Below are 25,643 nucleotides of genomic sequence, written 5' to 3'. Positions count from 1 at the left end.
GTTTGTCTGTGCTATATATGTAGTGCACGGGTCTACCACATAAGGCCGAATCACAAAAGGCCGAATCACATAAGGCCGAATCACAAAAGGCCGAAAGCACAAAAGGCCGAAAGCACAGAAGGCCGAATCACAGAAGGCCGAATCACAGAAGGCCGAATCACAAAAGGCCGAATCACGGTAGGCCGAAATTTTAAAATAAATTTTAGTGAAAGCCACAAACATTCAGCACATTTTTCTACAATATTATGGAAATTTTTACAGTAGGGTAAAGCGGGACAAGATGCACAAGTAACATTACTAGCTGAATAAGAGTGTATGGTTAGTGTTTTTTGGGTGTGTCAGTTGGTCTATTGCCCGAATCTATGACATTTAGTCGAAAGACATTTGGTCGAATGACATTTAGTCGAATGACGTTTGGTCGAAAGTACATTTGGTCGAACGGACATTTCGTCGAATGAACATTTGGTCGAAAAGGTTTAATTGCAACAGCATTTTGTCGCTCATACGCAGGGTGATTGAATAATGGAAAACAAGTGTCAACCATTCTACAAACAATTTATATGCGGTTAAGAAAATTATGTTATTCAATTTGATGGACCCTACTCTCTCAACATATTGATCAACCTCTTGACATTTCATGCTTCTTTTTCATTCAGGCATGTTCTGCGAGTCGAGATTAGCTGATCTCAAATGAATGTACGCCGACTTTTGCCACCACAGTCAAATCGTCTTCCCTTATCCAATACATAGTAATCACAACTTCTCGTTTAATTATTCGAAGCTTTTAATGTAAACTCTGTTAATCACTCGAGGTCACCAACACCCATATGTTTTCTTGACGAATGTTAATAAGCTGGAAGTCACAATAAGCCAATTGGCCATCAGTAGAGTTACCGACATTAAACATTCATTTCACCGTAAAGGTTTTTTTTTTAAACATTTTTTCCTGCCGTTCCATTCAAAAATCTAACCCATGTTCGTAAGCTGGATGACCTGGAATTCAAAGAAAGATCCCGAGCACTCTCTCCAAAAGCTTCCATCAGATGAAGATTATTAGTTCATTGCAAAGAACGATGGGATTTTAAAAGAATAATAAATTCAAAATATCATCATGTTCACATCGTTGATAATAAAATAGCTTGTTGAGCAGTCTTCAAAGAATGATGGTATTTTAAAAGATTAAAAATTCACAATTTCAGTCAATAATATAAAACTACTTCTGGAAAGTTCATCAGAATAATCCTAGGTATTGGCAAACCTTTAAATCACAAATAAATAGATCTATGAAATTTAAAAATAAAATGTTTCATTTTTCATTCCATAACAGTCAATAATTCGGATTATTAAAAAGAATTCGCTATCTTACCAACATTGCAAAACATAGATAACAATAAACAATTTTACCAATTGATCTTTCAATTAGCCGATTCAAAATAACTGATAATTGAAATGTCATTCGACAAACTTTTCTAAAGCCATTCGACCAAATGTCCATTCGACCAAACGTCGCTTCGACCAAATGTACTTTCGACCAAATGTCATTCGACCAAATGTCTTTCGACGAAATGTCCTAAAGCCCTATTGCCCATTGCACGGTGACGTCATCAGAAAATGGCTCTATTTCTCCTTCGGGAAATCTGAAAACAACGGTGCCAGTACCTGTCAAAGTTGATACCTGCCAAAGTTGACAGGTACTGGCACCATTGTTTTCATGTTTTGTTGAAGAGCGAAAGAGAGAGAATTTTGCCGTGAAATGCCTTATTTTTAACTGACACACCCAAAAAAAATCTATAATTGGAGCTTAGGTAGTCGCATGTTGTATTTTGAACAACATAAGTGTAAAAACCTCGCGAAAACTGGAAGGGTATACAGTGCCTGTTCGATTTTGGCAACATGCCAAAAATTTTCATGTTCCCTAAATTGAACCGATCCAAAATTGAATGGTTGTTGTTATTAAAACTTGCATCACCGTAATAATGACCACGAAATAAATTAACTATTTTGAATATGGTAAGCCGACGACTGGAAGGTTAAGGAGGCCCACAGAAACATTGAGATTGATGTTTCGCTACACGATACCGAATCCAATAGCGATCGATAAATGTCGGTTTCACACACTCATCCAATGTTCAGCCGATGGGCTCCGAAAGAAATTGAAATAAAAGAGATGATCAGTCTATTCTGATACTTCGAACTAAACAGCTCAGTTTCATCTCTTTAGAATCTACATCACATTGTCTCGGCCCAATAATATCTATAGTTTATTAAAAGTATTAAAACACGAAATCGCGGCGACGAGGATGGGATTATTAACTTACCAATCGCGTGCAACAGTAACGGTTAATCTGCGATATTATTTTTCGGCTGTTTAAACCATCCCAGCAGTGTTGGTTGAGGATAAGTTATCCATTTAGTCAAACCTATATTGTGACCATAATCTTTTGTTGCTCGACGGATTTGTAGGTGCACCCTCAAGATTTATTCACATTTTATCTCTTTGCAAGTTAATTGCCACAATCTAAATGTTCGCTAAAGCATAAAAACCATAAGTATTCAGTTTTTTTTTATTGCAACACAAGCGTTCAATTATGAAGCTGTTCATCTGCACCATTTTACTTTGATACTATACAGCGGATGTATTCAGTAATACAATTAAAGCTGAACTTCTTTTCACATCTTACGGACACATGTGTTAATAGGGTGACCCAATCATAAAACTAAATCCATTTCAACGAAAGTTAATTGTGCATTGGTGATTCCTTTATTTTTGCTTTTTGTTAACTGATTTGCCATTTTATTTTTCTTCAGGAGAATAACATGCTAGTTATCGTTTTATTTTGCAGATTTTCAAATGTATTAATTAATTGAAAATTGATGTGTGATGTTACTGTTTGGTAACGGCTCATGTATTTGAATCGTAATGTTCTTGGTTACATTAATCGTAACAAATATCTCTCTGCCTCATTGAAATAGTTTTGAGTAGGCTAAATTGTTAATTATCAATAACAATTTCATCCCAATTACCAACTTATTATTTTAATTAGTTCAATATGTGTTAATTTTTTAATGCAAAGGTAAATTTCAATTAACAATTCCAATTATTATGAGTTTTAATAGCACACCCGGTTTACAGCAGACAATGTATAGAAGGAATTTAAAAATCAAAGTTTTATGTTATAGCATGAATTATGCACGAACATTATTATACGATTTTATGTTTAAGTTTAATAAAATTAATTTATGCTAAATTTGAGAATATACCTTTGACGTTGAATGAGTTTCAAGCATTAAATTACATTAAGACGACCACGAATCTCGTAATGTTTACACCTCTCAGTCAATCTGTAGTACAAACAAAATTGAAATGTGGCCAATTGGTTGAGAAATCACTAGTGAATGATTGGTTTAGGCATAAAATATTTTTATGGTGGAACAATACAGGGACGTTATAACGACCAAAGAAATATACAAACAAGAATTCCTACGTTGTTAGATCACATATAGAATTTACGCTGAAGTTAACATCCTTTTGCGATGTTGTGACGTCAAAGGACAGAAACACAAACAGGGATTACAAATACGACCAAAGGAACAAGGGGTTTGCTGTTGCAAACAATGCAACTAATTTACAGAGTATCAAAATGTTTTTTATCATTCGTGATGTTATTTCAACAAATGTGTTGATGGAAAATAAAGTTATTTGTTTGTTCAATTTTAAAAACATATTTGAAAATTGTGATTACCGCCATTTATTTTTGAATATATCCAAATCCAAAAATAAAATATGGCCGATAGTTTTTTGTGAGACAATTAAATAATAAGGACTTTTTGTTGGTCACAATTTTGGGTGAAAAGTCACTACATATTTTACTTAGTATTTTGGTAGGCATTATATGCAAGAATATGAGACAAAATTCAAGAATAAATGTTTTAATAAATGAGGCCAGTAGTGTTGCTGTGAATTAGTTAGACAACGATTTCGGTCAAGTGCTAAAACAATTGTCTTACTGGGGGATTTACAAATGTAGACCTTTATATGTACCAATAGAGTTAGTAAATACTAACACATATGTTTGGCGGCATCCACAAATTACGTAACGCTCTAGGGGGAGGGGGGGAGTCGGCTCAAGCGTTATGACTCATACAAAAATTTTAAATTTGTCATACAAAAAGCGTTACGAAGGGGGGGGGGAGGGGGTCACAAATTTCCAATTTTAGCGTTACGTAATAAATGGACGCTGCCTTTGTAGTTTTGGTAGTAATACGTTTAGATCAAAAAAAGGAGAGCAAGAGCCTCATTGTAATGAAAAGTCATTTAGCGAGAAGATACACGTATGTGCATATTTAATAGAATTAAACGTCTATCCAGATTTTACCATAGAACTTGAATGGTTTGAGTTTATACATGAGTTTGTATTGGAAAAAAGTTCTTTGAAACCGAAAGATGTCGGTGTAGCAGAAACTTTACAAGATAATAAAACTAATGGACAGTTAAATAGAACGCCGATTTTGATGGCGAGTCCAGATAACGCTAGAATGACTGAAAGTGTAATGATAGCATATATCCTAGTTTTGTGGTTGAGAAGAAATCTCAAATTTGAAATATTCTTGAGTTGCCACCTGAGAGAACTGTACGGTTCAAAACATTGTTTCAAATTGAGTGTTTCAAACATAAGCAGAATAATCACAGAGGTAGAAAGAAAAACTTTCGTTTTCCACTATCGGGTGATTGAGTATATAATCAAATGGTTACAATTACTTTCGCATTTTAATGCATCCATACCATCGATCTCAATTTCTACAATGTATTCTAATTGTGTTTTGCAGATGAGCCATTTGAGAGTAAGCGCAAAGGTGCGGCCGATAAGGTACGAATGCGGCAAAGATATTGTGGTTCATCTGAGGCCTTCCGTCACGTCCAAATGCATTAGAAGATTGAGACTATGCGAAACCAAGGATATCTCAAATAAGAATTCGATCGTAGTAAATGTACAAGCAGAACAAACTCCGAAAAATAAAATATTTCGCTGTGATTATTGTCACCATGTACTGAGAGATTTAACCAAAATATTGTTTGTTCAATTTATAGTTTACATTGTTAAGTGTTCGTTTATACAAAGAATTATGTACTATTTATTTGACAAATGTCAAGTTCTGATAATTATATTCTTAATTTTTAAAGGGGGAAGAACTGTAGTGATCTTCGCTACACGATACTCATGCAACACACATACAATGTTCAGCCGATGGGCTCCGAAAGAAATTGAAATAAAAGAGATGATCAGTCTATTCTGATACTTCGAACTAAACAGCTCAGTTTCATCTCATTAGAATCTACATCACATTGTCTCTGCCCAATAATATCTATAGTTTATTAAAAGTATTAAAACACGAAATCGCGTATATAAAAATTGATAGGATTTGTGACTGACCATAATCCATTTTTGTGTACATGGATTTCCATGTTGCCAAATTCAAACCGAGTCAAAATCGAACATGCACTGAACGATGAAAAGTATTTTTAGTAAACTTAGTATTCTTATGATCACTCAAACACTTGTTATACCCTATCTCAGCAATCATTCTCCTGCTTGTTGCGTAAAAGACTATGTTGGCATTATACCGGGCAAACGCTTGCTGTCCGAACTCGCTTTCGCTCATCGGACCTAAAAATGGAAAAACATCCTCTGTTTGCATTATACCGGGCAAACGCCTGGATTTGCTGTTTGCATGACACCGAATAGATGCTATACCGTAAAGTGCCGTAATTCAGCGCAGTTAAGGAATAAAACGATTGAAATGTTTAATTAAAAAATAGTATTGCATCAATAAAAAAGCTTTATGAGTGGATCGCCATCTGTTTTAGATTATGGGAAAAATATAAACTAGACTGTATTCAAAATTTAAAATTGAGATTTTGTTGAAATAGTTCACTCATAGAAATTGCCTAATTCCGCGCACTTTTCCATATTCCGCGCAGAAGAACGCCTAATTCCGCGCACTCGCGAATTGTAATTGCTCAATCCACACCCTGGCAGACAATTATCCGCCCATCTAGACACGGGCTGGGTGAGGACCTACCAAGCCTCCCCCGTTAACATGTCCTATACCGTTTAGCACACCGGGATCTTCCACAAGCAGGCGCCGGAATTAAAGCGGTCCCACAAGCTTCAGATACATTAAATAGATATAGTCCCTCTGGTACTAAACCGAATGGCGCCCTCCTCTTCACCACTAGTACTGCCTCCCCACACGCCAAGCACAATATCGAAAGTAGCGCGTTGTATAGCAAATACAATACACCACCTCCGACACTATGCCAAATGTACAGGAAAGACAGCACCAGTAAGAAAGCGGAAGGCGCACCACTCGGTTCAGTGCTAGAGGGACTATAAGTATAACGCAGAAGAAATGAAAAGATAGTAGAGTTGGTTCGGTTGTTTGATTGCTGAAACGAAAAAAACAGAAACGAAGTGTTAACATTAAAACGGGGTTTTATAATTGATAAATGTATCGATAGTTTCTCATCTGTTACGTTTCCTTATCGTAGCGCTGTCGATTTTTTCCATCTGCAGGGTATTCGTCTCCGCTCGAGCAATGAGGACCATGATGAAATGAGAATATAAAAATGTGAGCATTAGTGTTGATCTACTAATAGATTAATTTAAACTGCTTTTCATGTGCTTTCAATTCCCTAAGTAACTTGTAAACTCCTACTCAATTATGTTTTGTTGGCCTACACGTTTTATTTAGACTCAATTTTTATTTAGAAAACTATTTGGATCCGAGATTTTAGGTGCAGATTGAGCATGTTTGATAAAACAAGCATCCTGTTTTCAGTTAAAGAATGTTTAAGAAGTTGATGATTCTGTTATTTATACCAGCTGTATACAAGAATTCACTATTAATGTAATATATGGATATTGAATAAGTTTCAACGCGCGATTATAATACTTCAGTTTTCGTGCTGTTGTATTGGTGTATGTAGTGGGAAACCAATCAGTTTGGTGATTCTAACGGTAACAAATAGCACGACGAAAGGAAAGTTGATAATCTATCATCATTATGATTTCAGTCCTAATATCATGATCCGTTTAATAAATTCCGCGTATGATTCGGCAATTTTAACAATTTATACATATGTATTCGAAGAAAACAGACTACGAGCATTTATTAACTTGCAGCACATCCCTAAGTGATCAGATATTTATCATTTTCTACAACCTAATTTAATACCTACATTGGGTTGTAACAAAAATTGATCTTGGGATGTTGATTTGCCTCCTAATCATAGTTTCGACAATAGTCACATGCTTACTATCCCTTATGGTAGTGTTGTTGATTCTATTGTCTATCGCTCATCAGTTTCGCGCTACCCGACAGGGACTTGGTCCTATGTACCCAATACTCTGCTGTGTCCTAACTTCACGCAATACATTCTGTAGATGTGTGATACAGTTTGCGGAATATTATGATTTATCACTTCATTCAGATGAAAAATTCTGTCATGGTACCATATTCACATATCAGATAACTCCCACCTTGAACGATGTAATGCATCGGAGACATGTAGATTCAGATGTATGTATACGATCTATGCCTAGTTCGGCTCTGATCGACAGGCAATCAGTGTATTCAGTTTTTCAACTAGCTTGAAGCGATGAACGTTTCAAGACAAGCTCTCCACTATATCTGCTAGCAATCACCGGTCGTCGATAGACATTTCGGTTCTTTTCTGCTAAAGAAAGATCCAATTGTATGCCAAAGACTATGGCTCATGCTTTTCAATACAGCTGGAAAAACAAGAACTACACCCAGCACCAAATAGTACGTAACAATGAGGTGGACCGGAAGGTTTGATGAGCAATCCCCACCAACCTAATTCCGCGCACTCGCGAAGCAATCAAATTAAGATTAATTTCAATGAAAGGCAGCATTCATTCATTACGTAACGCTAAAATAGAAAATTTACAACCCCCTCCACCCTCCATAATACTTTTTGTATGAAAAAAAAGTAAATTTTTGTATGAGCCGTTTAGTTTTATTTATTATATTTTTATGACTACCATATGAAACAGAGAAAAACATTTGTTATGGTCTTTTCATTAACGTGGCATTGATACTTGTGAATTTCGTATAGGGGAATGTGGGGCAGTTTGGAGACCTTAAGGAAAAGTCGATAGAAGTGCAGAAAATATTAAGGAATTATCAGTACTTTGTATGATTTCCAACAATTTTTAGACCCGCACGATTTCCGTTGTCCTATAAAGTTCCCGAATAAATGAATGATTTTTCAAAATTTGTCATTTTTCGTGTCGATTTTTTATCGATGGGGTGATATTAGCACCCTATTTTAGATTGTGAAATTATCCCATAGAATCTAATAGGTAGGTGGTAGGCATTATATGCAAGAATATGAGACAAAATTCAAGAATAAATGTTTTAATAAATGAGGCCAGTAGTGTTGCTGTGAATAAGTTAGACAACGATTTCGGTCAAGTGCTAAAACAATTGTCTTACTGGGGGATTTACAAATGTAGACCTTTATATGTACCAATAGAGTTAGTAAATACTAACACATATGTTTGGCGGCATCCACAAATTACGTAACGCTCTAGGGGGAGGGGGGGAGTCGGCTCAAGCGTTATGACTCATACAAAAATTTTAAATTTGTCATACAAAAAGCGTTACGAAGGGGGGGGGGGGAAGGGGGTCACAAATTTCCAATTTTAGCGTTACGTAATAAATGGACGCTGCCTTTGTAGTTTTGGTAGTAATACGTTTAGATCAAAAAAAGGAGAGCAAGAGCCTCATTGTAATGAAAAGTCATTTAGCGAGAAGATACACGTATGTGCATATTTAATAGAATTAAACGTCTATCCAGATTTTGAACTTGAATGGTTTGAGTTTATACATGAGTTTGTATTGGAAAAAAGTTCTTTGAAACCGAAAGATGTCGGTGTAGCAGAAACTTTACAAGATAATAAAACTAATGGACAGTTAAATAGAACGCCGATTTTGATGGCGAGTCCAGATAACCCTAGAATGACTGAAAGTTTAATGATAGCATATATCCTAGTTTTGTGGTTGAGAAGAAATCTCAAATTAGAAATATTCTTGAGTTGCCACCTGAGAGAACTGTACGGTTCAAAACATTGTTTCAAATTGAGTGTTTCAAACATAAGCAGAATGATCACAGAGGTAGAAAGAAAAACTTTCGTTTTCCACTATTGGGTGATTGAGTATATAATCAAATGGTTACAATTACTTTCGCATTTTAATGCATCCATACCATCGATCTCAATTTCTACAATGTATTCTAATTGTGTTTTGCAGATGAGCCATTTGAGAGTAAGCGCAAAGGTGCGGCCGATAAGGTACGAATGCGGCAAAGATATTGTGGTTCATCTGAGGCCTTCCGTCACGTCCAAATGCATTAGAAGATTGAGACTATGCGAAACCAAGGATATCTCAAATAAGAATTCGATCGTAGTAAATGTACAAGCAGAACAAACTCCGAAAAATGAAATATTTCGCTGTGATTATTGTCACCATGTACTGAGAGATTTAACCAAATTATTGTTTGTTCAATTTATAGTTTACCTTGTTAAGTGTTCGTTTATACAAAGTATTATGTACTATTTATTTGACAAATGTCAAGTTCTGATAATTATATTCTTAATTTTTAAAGGGGGAAGAACTGTAGTGATCTTCGCTACACGATACTCATGCAACACACTCATACAATGTTCAGCCGATGGGCTCCGAAAGAAATTGAAATAAAAGAGATGATCAGTCTATTCTGATACTTCGAACTAAACAGCTCAGTTTCATTTCTTTAGAATCTACATCACATTGTCTCGGCCCAATAATATCTATAGTTTATTAAAAGTATTAAAACACGAAATCGCGTATATAAAAATTGATAGGATTTGTGACTGACCATAATCCATTTTTGTGTACATGGATTTCCATGTTGCCAAATTCAAACCGAGTCAAAATCGAACATGCACTGAACGATGAAAAGTATTTTTAGTAAACTTAGTATTCTTATGATCACTCAAACACTTGTTATACCCTATCTCAGCAATCATTCTCCTGCTTGTTGCGTAAAAGACTATGTTGGCATTATACCGGGCAAACGCTTGCTGTCCGAACTCGCTGTCGCTCGTCGGACCTAAAAATGGAAAAACATCCTCTGTTTGCATTATACCGGGCAAACGCCTGGATTCGCTGTTTGCATGACACCGAATAGATGCTATACCGTAAAGTGCCGTAATTCAGCGCAGTTAAGGAATAAAACGATTGAAATGTTTAATTAAAAAATAGTATTGCATCAATAAAAAAGCTTTATGAGTGGATCGCCATCTGTTTTAGATTATGGGAAAAATATAAACTAGACTGTATTCATAATTTAAAATTGAGATTTTGTTGAAATAGTTCACTCATAGAAATTGCCTAATTCCGCGCACTTTTGAAACGCTTTTCCATATTCCGCGAAGAAGAACGCCTAATTCCGCGCACTCGCGAAGCAATCAAATTAAGATTAATTTCAATGAAAGGCAGCATTCATTCATTACGTAACGCTAAAATAGAAAATTTACAACCCCCTCCACCCTCCATAATACTTTTTGTATGAAAAAAAGTAAATTTTTGTATGAGCCGTTTAGTTTTATTTATTATATTTTTATGACTACCATATGAAACAGAGAAAAACATTTGTTATGGTCTTTTCATTAACGTGGCATTGATACTTGTGAATTTCGTATAGGGGAATGTGGGGCAGTTTGGAGACCTTAAGGAAAAGTCGATAGAAGTGCAGAAAATATTAAGGAATTATCAGTACTTTGTATGATTTCCAACAATTTTTAGACCCGCACGATTTCCGTTGTCCTATAAAGTTCCCGAATAAATGAATGATTTTTCAAAATTTGTCATTTTTCGTGTCGGTTTTTTATCGATGGGGTGATATTAGCACCCTATTTTAGATTGTGAAATTATCCCATAGAATCTAGTAATTTAATTATTTTGTTCACAAAGCTGGAAAGTAAATAGTGTTTAAAAACACTCTGTGCAAAAAGATTAAATTTTAAAGAACATTGTAACAGTCAATCATCAACATTTTATTTCGAATATAATTTATTCATTTTTCTATGAGTTTAGAACACTGACTTATATCATACATATTGCTTAATTTCCTTGCCAGCTTTGGAGTTGCATGTTACTTCAGATGAAATTTCAAAAATTTATGCAATTTTTAAGGGGTGCTCATTCCAACCCATTGGCGAAACAGCCCCGACTACCCCTATAGGTATTCGTATTCTGCATTGTTCATACAACACAAGAACACAAGTTCGCATTATTGCTTGGAATGTCCTAAACAATTCAATCAATCGTATCCGCTAATGCCACGGGAACCTGAAACTTAAATCTGTTAAGCAAACTAGAAACCTCAGAAGAACTATAAAGTTCATCCATAAATTACGTCTCACAAAATATGGCCATTTGCAATCCCTCTTCCCCGTATATCATACTTTTTGTTATTTGTGGTTCACAATGTTAAATAAATTTTGTGTGCTTAGATGTATAGATTCTCTCCTCTTGTGGTATATCGTTCACAGAAAAATTTTATAATTTTTATGGGGCTTGGTCTTTGGACAAACTTTTCCTCTCACCATGAATGACCACGTGGTTTCTGGACGGCCGCTTTTAGTTTCCCTGTAAGTGAGCTTTCCCGAGATTCTGCTTGCCCGTGAAACGTATTTATGCACGAAGACACCTTTCATAGAAATAGTTAGATGTGAAGACGAATATAGCATTTTTAACTTGTTTGTTGATCAGCGAAAAACAGTGCGCGGAGTTAGGGCATTATGAAAAAAGACGTGACCTAATTCCGCGCAATACTTTTTTTACTCAATAATTATGCTAAAATTTGATAAGATTTCATAGAAGCATCATGAAACATATCTGTAGCAAGTAGTTCCATGGGAAATTGCATAAAAAATAAAACATTTTCAATAAAGAAATCGTTTTTGTCCTACAGTCTTAGCACGGACGCTAAGGAAATTAGAAAAACGGGCCTCCACTGATTATTTTTTTACGCCGCGAAATAATGCCTTATTTGCTTTTATTGATGATTCAAACTTATTCTAAATAGTAGTAGCATCAAATGGCATTGAAAGTTGTTGCAATATTGATGTGTATTTCTAAATATAAATCGTTTTGTATGAAATGCGCGGAATTAGGCAATGCGCTGAATTAGGGCACTTTACGGTACAAAACCTTCGGATATCGGAGAAATCGGCGGCTTTCTGCCGCCTCAGTTCTTCCATCCTCAATGCGGCTTCGCCGCATGTAAATTTTGCACTGTTTACTGACATGACTGCATTCAACAAAGCATGGACTTGTTCTTCTCATATCTTAGCTTAGCTTAGCTTAGACTGACTACACATATCAATGGTTGCTATTCCGTGATTGACCGAAGTCAGTGAAAATGCACAAAGAATCAACTAGAAGTTTGACTGGGATTGGCCATAATCTTCTTCAGTGTGCATAATTCAGTGCCTCTATTTATACAGGGTCAATAACGGCGCCGGCCACGTCCTTGCAGTCAGGTGGGATTGAGGGAAGGAATGTTAGTGTGTAACCTTTGCTATTTGGAGACCGTGTTTGCCTCTGCATCTCCACAAAGGTTACTGGGAGGGATGTTTGTTAATGGGGAGGATCGTTGGGTCACAGGATTCACTTTGATAAGCAATTAGACCATGATAAATAATTATTTGTGAGATATAAACATGATTATGCCGACACTTGGGGTGACGAACCATTCAAAGTTTGTTGAACAAATACCTAAATGAAACATTCCTAACACTCCTATTCTTATGCCGACACTTACAGTGACGAACCATCCAAAGTTTGTTGAATAAAGTGAACCTTTCGGAAGTCTACACTTGTAGTGTCCAACCATTCAAAGTTTTTTTTATTACAAAAATAAAGGTAAAAAGAAAGGGGTGTTTTGCATAGCATAGCATAGCATAGCATAAACTGACTGTACATGTCAATGGTTGCTACTCCGTGATTGATCGGAACTGGTAAGAATTGCACTACGATCCAAATGAATAAGGGATGGGAGTTTCCGCTTACTCTCGAAGTGCAATTTTAGCAGATCTAATATTATTGATCAATAACGGCGCCGGCCAAGTCCTTACAGTCAGTTGGGATGGGGAAGGAATGTTAGGGTGTAATGATTGTTGCTTCTAGAGACCGAGAATACCTCTGCATCTCCACAATCACCACGGGAAGGGTGTTTATTAGTGAGGAAGGAAAAGATCTGGGAGTCACCTCTGGTCGGTGATGCGATCCATGGACAAGGGGGAAATATACGACTTGTATTTAAAGCTAGTTTTGTATTTTTGTCTCGAGAAGTTTTTGGAAAAATTACGTCAACATCTATAATGTCGAACAATTCAAAAGACGTTTTTATTAATGACGAAAACTGAAAATTACATGTATATATTTTAACTTATATGAAACAGGAATAATGCCGACACTTGTAGTGACGAACCATACATAGTTTGTTTGAAAATTACATATGAGTATTACTGTGCATTTTGTCTCGATATGGTAGAAGTTTTAGAAAATACGTCAACATTCACAATGTCGAACAATTCAAAGGATAATTTTTAATAATGTCAAAAAGAGAAAAATATATGTATATTCAAATTGTATAAGAAAAAAGCATAATGCCGACACCTATAGTGACAAACCATACAAAGTTTGTTTTAATATTACATAAAAGTTACGCTTTCAAGAAAATATGTGTTATCATAAGCATGAAACGAACTCACCAGTTGGCCATCCATTCTCGACTGAACACAAAACTGACACTGACAGCAAAACTTCTTGGCGTCCCGAAAATAAACCGTCTTGCTTGGGCCTTCCCAAATACGTACCCAGCAAGACGCTCCAAAACAAAGGGAAAAAAAAAAAAATCTCCGGCGACGAAAACACGCGCGAAACCGTCAACAAACTCTATCGGACGACGCAAAACCGAACCGTCCTGCTTGGGCTTCTCGAAGCACTACCCAGCAAGACGCTCCAAAACAGGGGGAAAAAATTCTCCGGCAACGAAAACGCGCGAATCCGTCAGCTAAATCAATCGGACGACGCAAAACCGAACTGTCCTGCTTGGGCTTCTCGAAGCACTACCCAGCAAGACGCTCCAAAACAGGGGGAAAAAATTCTCCGGCAACGAAAACGCGCGAATCCGTCAGCTAAATCAATCGGACGACGCAAAACCGAACTGTCCTGCTTGGGCTTCACAAAGCACTACCCCTTGGACTTGTTCTTCTCATATCCATGCTTTATTCTTTAGGTTTGTAACTGTAATTCGGCACTCTGTGATTCGGCTTTTTATGATTCGGCCTTTTGTGATTCGGCCTTCTGTGACTCGGCCTTCTGTGATTCGGCCTTCTGTGATTCGGCCTTTTGTGATTCGGCCTTCTGTGATTCGGCCTTTTGTGATTCGGCCTTCTGTGCATTCGGCCCTTTGTGGTAGGCTAGAATGTATTCGGCCTTCTGAGATTCGGCCTTCTGTGATAATCCCGTAGTGCACAACCCAATAAATTTTCAGCTCCATCGGTTAATTAAAACTCGAGATTTGCTTCAACAAAGTTTTGATGATAATTGTATCTAAATTGTTAGCGTGAGACAAAAGATAGGGAAAATAACACGGTCTCCCGTGTCACCTTGTGCAGGTGTGATTTTTCAGGCGGCTGGCGGTAGGAAGTTTCTTCAAGTTTGGCACCTTTGGCACTCAGTACTCGCGCCACTGTTCTTTGTACAACATTTATTGAAAACCTCGCTTCCAACATACTGTATTAGCGCGGTGGTACTTGCAATGGTCTCGAAACTTACTCGAAAGCGGTCGCGCCCTGCGTCATCGCCTGTATTTTCACGCTTGTGGTATGTTTTAAAAGCAAGCATTTTTAATGATGCGTGCACTAAGTACACGATGCGAGCGACCTATCTTGTGTAAAGATTTAGATTTTATGCAAAGATATGTGGGCTATAATCACAGCCCTGTATTGCAATATTAGCTAGAATCCAGTGCTTTATAAATCGACTCTGATTGATTCGCATAATTCGAATTATTTTCATATTCAATTTTACAATTTTCCCATAATAATAATACCCATTGTTAAAATTGAAAAAGTGTTGGTTGAATTGATCAATCAAGCTAAACAACCCTATTGGTAGGGAAAATGGAAACCCGCGGCAAAATTCTTGAAATTTCGCGGGTGGCCAAGACGATAAAACCAAAATTTTGCGATCCCATAGTTTTGACCATTTTTTTTAGATAAATGCATATTTACAGTGAAAATATCAATTAAATGTGTAAATTTAACGGAATTTCAATTTTTTTTTATGTATTCTACAAATTGACATGATGATTTTAAGATGAAGATGTATCGAAGCCAAACTTCGAATTTCATTCTAGAGAACCAGACAACCGTTCACGCTGAAAATTTGATCGATCCACCAACAAGTTACCATTTTTTTCATTTATTTAGTTAACATCTAAACAGATAACACTGAATCAACAATTTCTTGCCACAATACTCGGTTCGTGGCCGCATCTCTCCATCCTCGGTTCAAGTTACCAGTGAGTTCAATTTTCAGCACAAACGGTTACCTGGCTCTCTAGATTTGTGCTCTTGAAAATTCGAGGTTTGGCTTGGATGCATCTTTACCTTAATATCATATTGTCAAATTTGAAACAAAACAAGCAAGCCAACCAGACGTCCAACTTAAAACTAAACGACTGGAAAATGTTTGATGGAACCTCGACTCAAAAATGTATAAACCATTTTCATAAGCAAACATTTGAAACTTACTGCGATTGGCATATAAATTGTCTAAATACAGCTAATTTCGCGGAATTTTCTATATTTCGCGTTGCAGGCCAAATTTCGCGGAATTCCATTATCCCTACCAATAAGCATCTGAAATCTCATATGTCTAATATTGACAAAAATAAAACGACACTTAATTAGAAGTGCACGGGTTGGAGTTTAGGCCACGCGACGCCTCTGCTATTAAGGGATAGACAATTCCTCGGTCTGAACTTTGTGCAGTTTTGCTACTCGTTAGTTTGTTGTTGCTCCTTCCGGCTGTGAAGTTGGAGTTTCAGTGGTATTCATTATTGGTCAGACAGTCAAGTTGTCTTGGCGTGGTTAAAGAAACCTCTACCGCAACTGAATCTCTTCGTTCGCAATCGGGTATCAGAAATCGTTGAAGGTTCGTCTGACGCCGATTGGAATTACATCATATCTGCTGAAAACCCGGCTGATATCGTTAGTCGTGGTCAACCACCTCAGTTGCTGGTTTCAAATGACCTCTGGTGGCATGGACCACAGTTTTTGCGTAATACTACTTAACAAATCGATGAGCCAGAGCTCATTTCCGATGACCAACTTCCTGAATGGAATCCTGTTGCCAACACCTATGCAATACTTTCTTACCTTTGTAGTACGTAGTATATGATAACCCAAGCTCTCCAACACTCTATTGTACAATGATTGAACATTTGTTTCTCTTGTTGATTATCAAGTAGATGAGTCAATAATTTATGGATGCTTTGAATCAATCGTGCCATATTTTTGAAAAGAGCTAAAAATAAATAAAAATATTTAAAAATGTAATAATGTAAAATTTTTAAACATACCTGTGCAGTCTACAGATTTTTCTATTAAAACTTGAATATAAGGCAACACGTAATTTATTAACCTTGCATAATCATTTCGTCGTAAGAAGCTTCCATTTTGAATAGAAACAAATAGATCTACTGCATATTTCAACGACTTTTCGGCCCAAACAAGACAGTCCTGAAATGAGAACAAAATTTATTAGTTTTTAGCATTATGAATATAAATCCCGCTATCCATATTCAGCTTCCGCTAGGGGGTTGTCCATTAATTACGTAAGACAATTTTGGCCGTTTTTCGACACTCCTCTCCCCCCATGGTAAGATTTTTTGTATGAAAATCAAATATAATAATTAATGCCAAGAAGAAGAAGAAGAAGAAGAAGTACCCCCGTTGGTTTGACCAGAGTCAATGAATGGAGAGTTGCGCGAAGAGTGAAACCAAATCTACCTATCGAGCTGTCAAACCGTCTATCTTTCTTTAGTATTTGAGGTCAGAGACCTTATTAGAGTTTTCTTACGGTTTAACAGTAAAACAGCCTTTCACTTTGGATGCAAGTAATCAACTAACTCGACTGAACGTCGAGAGCGGTATTTATTCAGAGTTTGTATATAACAAATATGTGTTCATAGCACACCACTTCATTCTCATGTGTTTGTATCATAAATAGATAAAAGGGTTATACTTCTATCTGGTCATTTCATGGACTCCACAATTCTCACCCCTATAAAAGATTCCGAATGCATTTTAATGCACTTAGATATTTTGATTGCTCACAATATTTCAGATCTAACAATTCATTTATTATTCAACTCGAATGCGTCTTACGCTTATATCGGTTATAGAATTCAAGGAGTTCTTGTCTTACTCTTTTCTAATAGCCGTTTGGACCTTCGTACCACTGGAGATATTACACCTTCGTTTCCGGCCCCTTCTTTCTCGACTTCCAGACCACGACGCTTTCGTGTCGCAACGTCATCTTCTCCATATCCAGGGAAATCTTCCTCATTGGAAATCGAACGGGCACGCTTGTAGTTCTTCCTGCATGGAGTCGTCAGGTTTAGCGGTGGTGGCTTCGCTACTGTCTTAGGAACCCTTAATTGTCCTCTGTGGGCCTTTGCCACCACGTTTCCAATTAAGATCTGAAAAACAGTCGGAGAACATGGTCTTACAAATTTAGCCTCTACCCACCTAGTAAAATCCTTTGAATTGTTATTTTTATACCATATCGTTTCCCCTGTTTTTAGCTTGAATATAGGATCTACGGTAGCCATGGATCTAGTTCGATTACTCGTCGTCTTTGGATTAACACCAACTTCACTATTGTTAGCATCGTTATTGATTTTTGGTACATATGCTTTCTTAGGATTTATCAAATCTAACATAGTTTTAGGTGTATAGTTGAACACTTTTTCCGAAGGGTTAAAGGGTTTCGTTAAACAGGTATTTCTGTAGTTAATAAGAAATAGATTTATTTGGTCTTCCATTTGTAGGTTCATTACTTCTTTGTCTAACAGGAACTTTTTAAGCACTTCTTTTACTAGTTTTACGGACCTTTCTGCTTGTCCATTGCTTGCCGGATGATATGGTGGGCTTTTCATAACTTTAATTCCCTGTTTCTCCAAAAAGGATACAAATGCATGAGAATTAAATGGAGGCCCTCCATCAGTAACTACTACGTCTGGTAGACCAAAGCGGACGAACAGAGCAACAGACTTACGAATCACTCTCTCAGCGTCTGTACCGTATTTCATCCACTCCAACTCTATCCACTTTGAAAAACTATCAACAATGATCAGAAATACTTTTTGATTAAGGTAAAAAAAATCTGCGTGGATGCGACAAAACGGTCGATTGGTAGGAATCCATTTAGTTTCTACTTTTTCCTTGGGAGTTATCATCATTCTGTTACACGGATCACAATTACGTATATCAGATTCAATGTCTGCGTTGATGTTAAACCAGTACACTGACCTTCGTGCCAATTGTTTCATTTTTACAATCCCACTGTGGTTACAGTGTAGCAATTTCAGAATTCCCTTTTGCATGGATGTTGGAATAACTACCCTATCTTGATATATTAGGCATCCGTTAATAACTTCCAGGTCATGCTGGTTTGAAAATATGTTTAATAATTCTTTATCAATTCTCTCAGGCCATCCATGTTGATAATAAGATATTACTTTTTGCAAAAAACAATTCTGCTTCGTTTCTGTTGCTACTAATGAGAAATCAACAGGAAATTCTTGACTAAAATTTATATTTTTAACGAATTCTTGATCGTTTTCTTTGGGCACCATCTGTTCCAGTGGGAAGCGAGAACAGAAGTCAGCGTTGCCCATTTGTCCTGACGGTCGATAAGCAATCTCAAAATCGTATATTGACATTTCCAAGACGTATCTTTGCAGTCTAGTTACGTATAACGTATTTCTTCCAGGTTTTCCAAAAATTGACACAAGTGGCTTATGATCCGTGTACACTGTGAATGTTTTCCCATAAAGATACTTATGGAACTTCTTCACGCAGCATACTAAAGCCAATGCCTCCAAATGTAAAATGGGATAGGAACGTTGTGCCTTGTTCAAAGAAAATGAAGTGAAGCTAATTGGTTTTTCAATGCCATTTTCAACATGTGCTATAACTTCACCGAGACCATATCCAGACGCATCTGTCACTACAATTATAGGTTTATTCGGGTCATAAAACTCTAATATATTTGCATCTAATAGTTGTCGCTTGCTGTTTTGGAATGCTTGCTCGCATTTGTTGTCCCACATGAAACTCACATCTTTTTTCAACAAATTGTACAAACAGTGTAGCCTGGGCGACAACTTAGGAATAAATCTTCCATAATAATTGATAAGGCCCAAAAACGATTTCAATTCATTAACATTTTTGGGCACTGGAGCTTTGCTAATTGTATTATTTTTTTCTGGACAAGGCAGCAAACCATTTTCTGTGATAACATGGCCTAAATATGGCAAATTTGATACAAAGAGCTTACACTTGCTCCAATTTACTTTAATGTTAGCTTTTGAAAGTCTGTCAAGTACCGTATGGAGTTTCTCGCAACAATCCGCAAAATCAGTTCCCGCTATGAGAACGTCATCCAAATATACTGATACATATTTTAAACCCTCAAGTACTTGCTCCATAACCTGCTGGAAAATGGCTGCGCTTGACGTAGCTCCCTGTGGTAATCTATTATATCTGAACAATCCTTTGATTGTATTTATGACGACAAATTTTCTAGACTTTTCAGACAAAGAGAGTTGAGTGTAGGCCCCTTCTAGGTCCAAAGAACAAAAAACTTTGCACCCTGACAATTTAGCAAAAATATCTTGCGCAATAGGAATAGGATATGAGTTAGGTATAATAAGTTTATTAATAGAAACTTTGCAGTCTATTACTAATCTTATTTGCTTATCCTTTTTGATGACCACGACCACAGGTGAGGCCCATTCGCTGGTCTTAATAGGAGTTATGACGTTTTGTTGTTCTAACATTTCCAAATGCTCGACCACCTTATCCTGCAGTCTGTACGGTACCTCATAAGCTCTTTTTAAAATAGGCGAGTCTTCTTTAAGCACCAAGTCTGCTTCATAGCCTACAATTGGTGACGAAAAATCTTTATGGAAAACGCTAGAAAACTTTTGTTTTACAGCAACAATAGCAGCTTCCTTTTGTCGTTCTTCGTTGATGTTCCTAACAAATAAGGAGTTTGAAAAGGCATTTCTCCACTGAGGGAAAAATTCATCCAACCAATCACGCCCTAATAATGGCAGAAAATCATTATTGCTGTCCAAAATAATCAAATCTAAATGTTTAATCGAACCATTTAAAACCACTTCAACGTGAACTTTACCTTTTATGGTTAAATTTGCGCCATTCACTACTACCAACTTTTTGCTAAATTTTTCAACTGGCATGTCGAAAATCCTATTGTATAATTGTTTTCCCATTATCGTAACTGAGGACCCACAATCTATCTCCATTTTTACCTTTTTGCCTTCAACTAGTACATTCGTTAAACATTATTAGTGTTACTGTTAACCATCATGCAAAATAGTTCACCTGATTCATCCTCCGAAGAATCCTCCAAATTCGTCTTGAATCGGTCGAACAAATCCTCAAGATTATTCTCCGGTTCTTTTGCATCAGCGAATTTCACTGCTGGTTTGCGCTGGTCGTTGATATACTTGAAGCATTTTTTCACCATGTGTCCTCGTTTTCCACAGTAGTAACAAACCAACTCGGTTCTATGTCTATCAGCATAGTTTCTATATCTTGATCCACTCCTACTTCTGCTTCTGTACTCTCCAGACGCCCTATTGTAAGAGCGACCACCATTCCAGTTTCGATCTCTGCCCCGGCTTCTTTGGAAACGATCATCAAAATGCTCATCTTCATTGTTTTTAGGCTTAGCTGGAACATGCTCAAGGCGTGCACGCACCGATCCTACGCCATTTGTTTGAACCTTGTTCGAAATCATTTTGGCGCGCTCCCCAGCTAATTCCCAGTTTACAATCATACGCTCGGCCGTTGCCAAAGTTAATTTCTCTTCACCTAATAATTTCTGCTGCAATGCTTCATCATAAACACCCATAACTAGTTTATCACGGATAGCTATATCCTTAAATTCCCCAAAGTCACAAAACTCTGCTTGTAACTTCACTTCCAATACAAAATTCTCAGCAGTTTCAAATTGTGTTTGAGATCTATTATAAAATTTATATCTCTGAATCAAATCCGGCTCTTTTTTATCAAATCTTTCTTGCAATTTTTTTATTATATCGGTATAATTCAAAGTCGAAATATTCGTCGCCGGGTAAAGCAATTTTAGCTCTTCAAAAACAGCGGGCCCACTTAAGGTAATGAACAATGATTTTTGCGATTCTTCTGGTACTTTGTTATATTCGAAAATAAATTTAAGTCTCTCAGCATAGTTGCTGAAAGACGTGCCACGCACATAGTGCTCAATAGAACCAACAATGTTTCCACTCATCTCCTTAGAAAATCAAAACAAACGCAGAGAGAGAAAAAAAAACTCAGCTAGTTGATACACAATCAGAGCAAATTATAGGGTATATGGTATATAAGAATCACTCACCAAAGAGGAAACTCACGTCTCACCACCTTGAAGCGCCAAACTCGATCTCACAGCTCACACACCTGCTCGCTGTACCACCACTATAATCCAGTAATGGATCTCCTATACACTGGGATCCAATCTGCTTCTAATGACCTTATCCACCAATCTTTGGCTTAGCGATTACTTTTAATGGCTTCGTTTTCACACTTTCCACTGCCAGGTCTGGCGTTGAAATATTCACTAGGGAACCAGGGTAAAATCACTTTTCTCCCGTTGGAGTCAGCCCTCTGAAGATCCTTTTTTTTTATCTAGAAAACAAAATGTCACCAGCGTGACTCACTTAGAACCCAGCAACGCTTTTTGTTACCTTTGTAACGGAATGACCGAGATGACCTCTAGAATTTAATTTGTGCCTTTGCAACTCTAATTTCTTTTCTTTCCCTTTCAATTTATTTCTAAAACACTTTTCTTTTCTTTTAATCACCTTTGTTGCGACAACCTTTGTTGCTCACCATACAATATCTTCTTTAGAGCCACTATCTTTCTTCTAATAGTTTTCACTATAACACTTCACACGCGATTCTCCTTTTTCCTCGTAGTCACTTTTAGTATTTGAGGTCAGAGACCTTATTAGAGTTTTCTTACGGTTTAACAGTAAAACAGCCTTTCACTTTGGATGCAAGTAATCAACTAACTCGACTGAACGTCGAGAGCGGTATTTATTCAGAGTTTGTATATAACAAATATGTGTTCATAGCACACCACTTTATTCTCATGTGTTTGTATCATAAATAGATAAAAGGGTTATACTTCTATCTGGTCATTTCATGGACTCCACACTTTCGAGAAGACCAGCAAAACAGATAGGGGCTATTTCGAAGACGAAGAAGAACAACCATTCAAAGAAGTCTCTTCGCGCAACTCTCTGTATATAGACTCTGAAAAAATGGTACGAGCATAGGCTATAGGTGAATGCAGCAATGAACAAATTCAGTGAATATAAATATTAATAAGATTCGAAAATCAATAACTGTAAGTAATGGTAAGGAATGATATTGAAATCCTATTGAAAAATTAACTACAATACTTACCAAATAACGTTCCAAATGCCAAAAACTCTCCAATAAAATTTCAATTTGTGTCGAAATGCTTAATAAATCTCCTTTTCCGAATTGAATATCTGAAGAGTGGATTAAACTGTCTTCCAGAATGTTAACAATTTTATCGTAGCTTGATGTGTAATACAAATCCTTTACACTGTTTAAATCAATCTGCCGTTTAATCGAAACTATCATCTTCTGGATTTTTGTTTTGTTGTAGAAATTATTGAATTGCTGATTTGGCAAATGGACTTCAAAATCTGGCTGATCATCGACAAGTGAGGTGATCTAAAATACAAAAACAGACAATGTAACATTTATAATTTGTAATTACAGAACATAAAAATAGGCACATTATTATTTATACAAAGCCGATGATACAAATTTGATTAAGACTGCGTTTTTTACGCGGGACGACCGACATTAAAAAAAACCTTAAGGCCACAAATTTCATAACGTTGAAGGGGGAGTGTGTGGGTGTTGTTACGGCTCATACAAAATTTATAAAATATTCATACAAAAAACGTTACGAGGGGGTGGGTGGGTGTCAAAAATGACAATTTTTGGCGTTATGAAATTTGTGAATAATCCTTTAGTGAGCAGTTCTGGCTGAAACCAGGCCGCCATCGGCACCCATCGTTAGGATTCCAGTTTTATGTCACTGATCGCTAGTATATGCTAAAACTTCAGGGTGGTCCTTGCGGTTTTCTCAAATTAGTAGACCCGCCAGCTTAGCGTACGCCAGCTTAGCGTTGGGAGAATTTGACCAGAACATCGATGTTACTGAATCGATTCAAATTCGATACGTCGAATCGATTCACCGATTTAATCGAATCATTCGAATCGATGTTTCTGAATCGATTCGATTTTCAAGCTCATATGAAAAATTAACAAAATATGCTCTACAAATAAGACCAAATTATTTTGCATACGATTTTTAAAATTCCTTAAAATGCATAACGTTTGAATTTGAACATTATGTATCAAACACTTCAAGGCGGATGCAAAACTAGGCTTATGCGTCATCAACTCGTTAAAAAATCATATAAATTTCTACCATACGAATCGAAACAAAAAACCAATGAAGAAAATCGATTCACTCAATTTTGAGTGCTCCATACATCGATTCAAAAAATCGATTAATCGGATCGAAAAAATCGATTTTCGGAACATCGATTCAAAATCGCCCATCGCTACGCCAGCTAGCTATATAGTTTGCGAAAGCCCATTTTTGATAAATCGTACGTGTTTCTTCGCGTGATATGTTTCATATTTCCCTTGGAACACATAGCAAACCTAGTGGCATCGTATAGAGAAAGGATATAGCTCTCTTTTGAAGTTAAACAAAAAATGGCGGCCGTTTTAAATTTGGCCACCATCTTGAATTTTGTTAGAAAAATCGAATTTTTACAATTAGCGCACCGCTCTACTGCCCCTACTCGCAATACAGTCCCATAATGAAAATCATCATGTCGAGAAAAAGGCATCTGAACATGATTGCATTTTTAGTCTTTTTGTCGCTGGGGAGTTAATATTGGTTGCCGAAAACGTATTCGAACCAATAGAAAATAATAGTTAACAACTAAAAATAAATTAAAATCTTTTATCTTGAAGTTATTGAATTGGTGGTGTCAGTGATATTTAACATGGTACTCACGGTGTACTAAAATTAAGAAGGTGATATATTCCGAAAACTGACAGCTTCTTGACGACGTCATTCCTATCCACCTCGAACAAATTTTCGAAAAAAATGATCTAGTGGTCCGGAAGGTATATGGTACGATAGGAGTGACGTCACATGTTTACAATGAAACTTGATATTTACATCAGTAAAGAGACTGCCTTGTTAATTTTTATGCCGTGAACATGGTACTGATTAAATGAAGATTTTATTCAACCGTTGCTGCCGCACTAAACGGACTGTTTGCTAAATCTACTCATTGCACGTGGGCTTTGAATTTGCAAAATGTCAAGGTCGTAAAACAAGCAAGTTTTGGTCAGCTCAATGATGATGAAGGAGTTCCTGAATAATGTTGCCGTGTGTTGCTTAGATGAGCAAGATTAGGTGCTGCAAACAATCCGTTTAGTCATGGAAATTCTACCGACAATTCAAAATTCTGCGGTGTCCAAAAAACAGCCACTACATATCGTTAGATGATGATCCTGCCAGCGAGTAAGTTGGTTATAGATTAGAAGGCAATAGATATTTAGCGGTAGCATTGACTTACAGAAAATACATATTTAATTCATTTTGTTATAGTTGATTGAGGCGAATGAACTGGTCAATCAAGTTTATAGCCTCATAAATAAATACAAGAAAAAATATAGTTAATGCTTGCAAGCACAAATTTATTGTAATTTCACCCTTTCAGGGAAGTGAAAAAGGCATTAAAAGTCATAAGAATAAGCAATTTTGTTATATAGAAATCATTTCTACCACCGTTAGTGTACTTTTTCTCCTTTTGTAGGATTGAAAATCACAGTGCAAGAGTTTAGAAATCCTTACGGGAGTAGATTTGTTTCAATATTTTTGTAATGAATTAATGGGACTGTTATGCGGGTACTTTCCATATGGGACACACCTGGTTTGTTATTTTTTTCGCATTTTATCCATACAAAAACAAAATTTCAAGATTGTTTTCGAAAAGAACACTAAAAATTAACGCTATTCATGAAGCTAACTCAGAAGTGGTGAAAATTCAAATGGGACTGTTATGCGAGTATGGGCAGTCTACAATGCTTCCA

General features: G+C 36.6%; 2 long non-coding RNA genes across 2 annotated transcripts; one reads left to right on the top strand and one right to left on the bottom strand.

Annotated features, from left to right (window-relative positions):
* The first annotated feature begins 2,030 nt into the window (after positions 1 to 2,030).
* On the top strand, positions 2,031 to 5,309 carry LOC110681044. Its single transcript, XR_002503072.1, has 2 exons — positions 2,031 to 2,386; positions 4,828 to 5,309. It is a non-coding gene; the product is annotated as an uncharacterized LOC110681044 (long non-coding RNA).
* Positions 5,310 to 16,530: 11,221 nt separating this feature from the next.
* LOC110681043 lies at positions 16,531 to 23,212 on the bottom strand. The gene is made up of 3 exons (XR_002503071.1): positions 22,890 to 23,212; positions 16,727 to 16,886; positions 16,531 to 16,671 (listed from the first exon to the last, which is right to left on the bottom strand). It is a non-coding gene; the product is annotated as an uncharacterized LOC110681043 (long non-coding RNA).
* Positions 23,213 to 25,643: the final 2,431 nt, after the last annotated feature.

The sequence above is a fragment of the Aedes aegypti genome, unplaced genomic scaffold (assembly GCF_002204515.2).
Source record: "Aedes aegypti strain LVP_AGWG unplaced genomic scaffold, AaegL5.0 Primary Assembly AGWG_AaegL5_hic_scaff_279_PBJ_arrow, whole genome shotgun sequence".
Lineage (NCBI taxonomy): Eukaryota > Metazoa > Arthropoda > Insecta > Diptera > Culicidae > Aedes > Aedes aegypti.
Note: the sequence above shows the minus strand (reverse complement) of the source record. Positions and strands in the feature narration are given on the sequence as shown.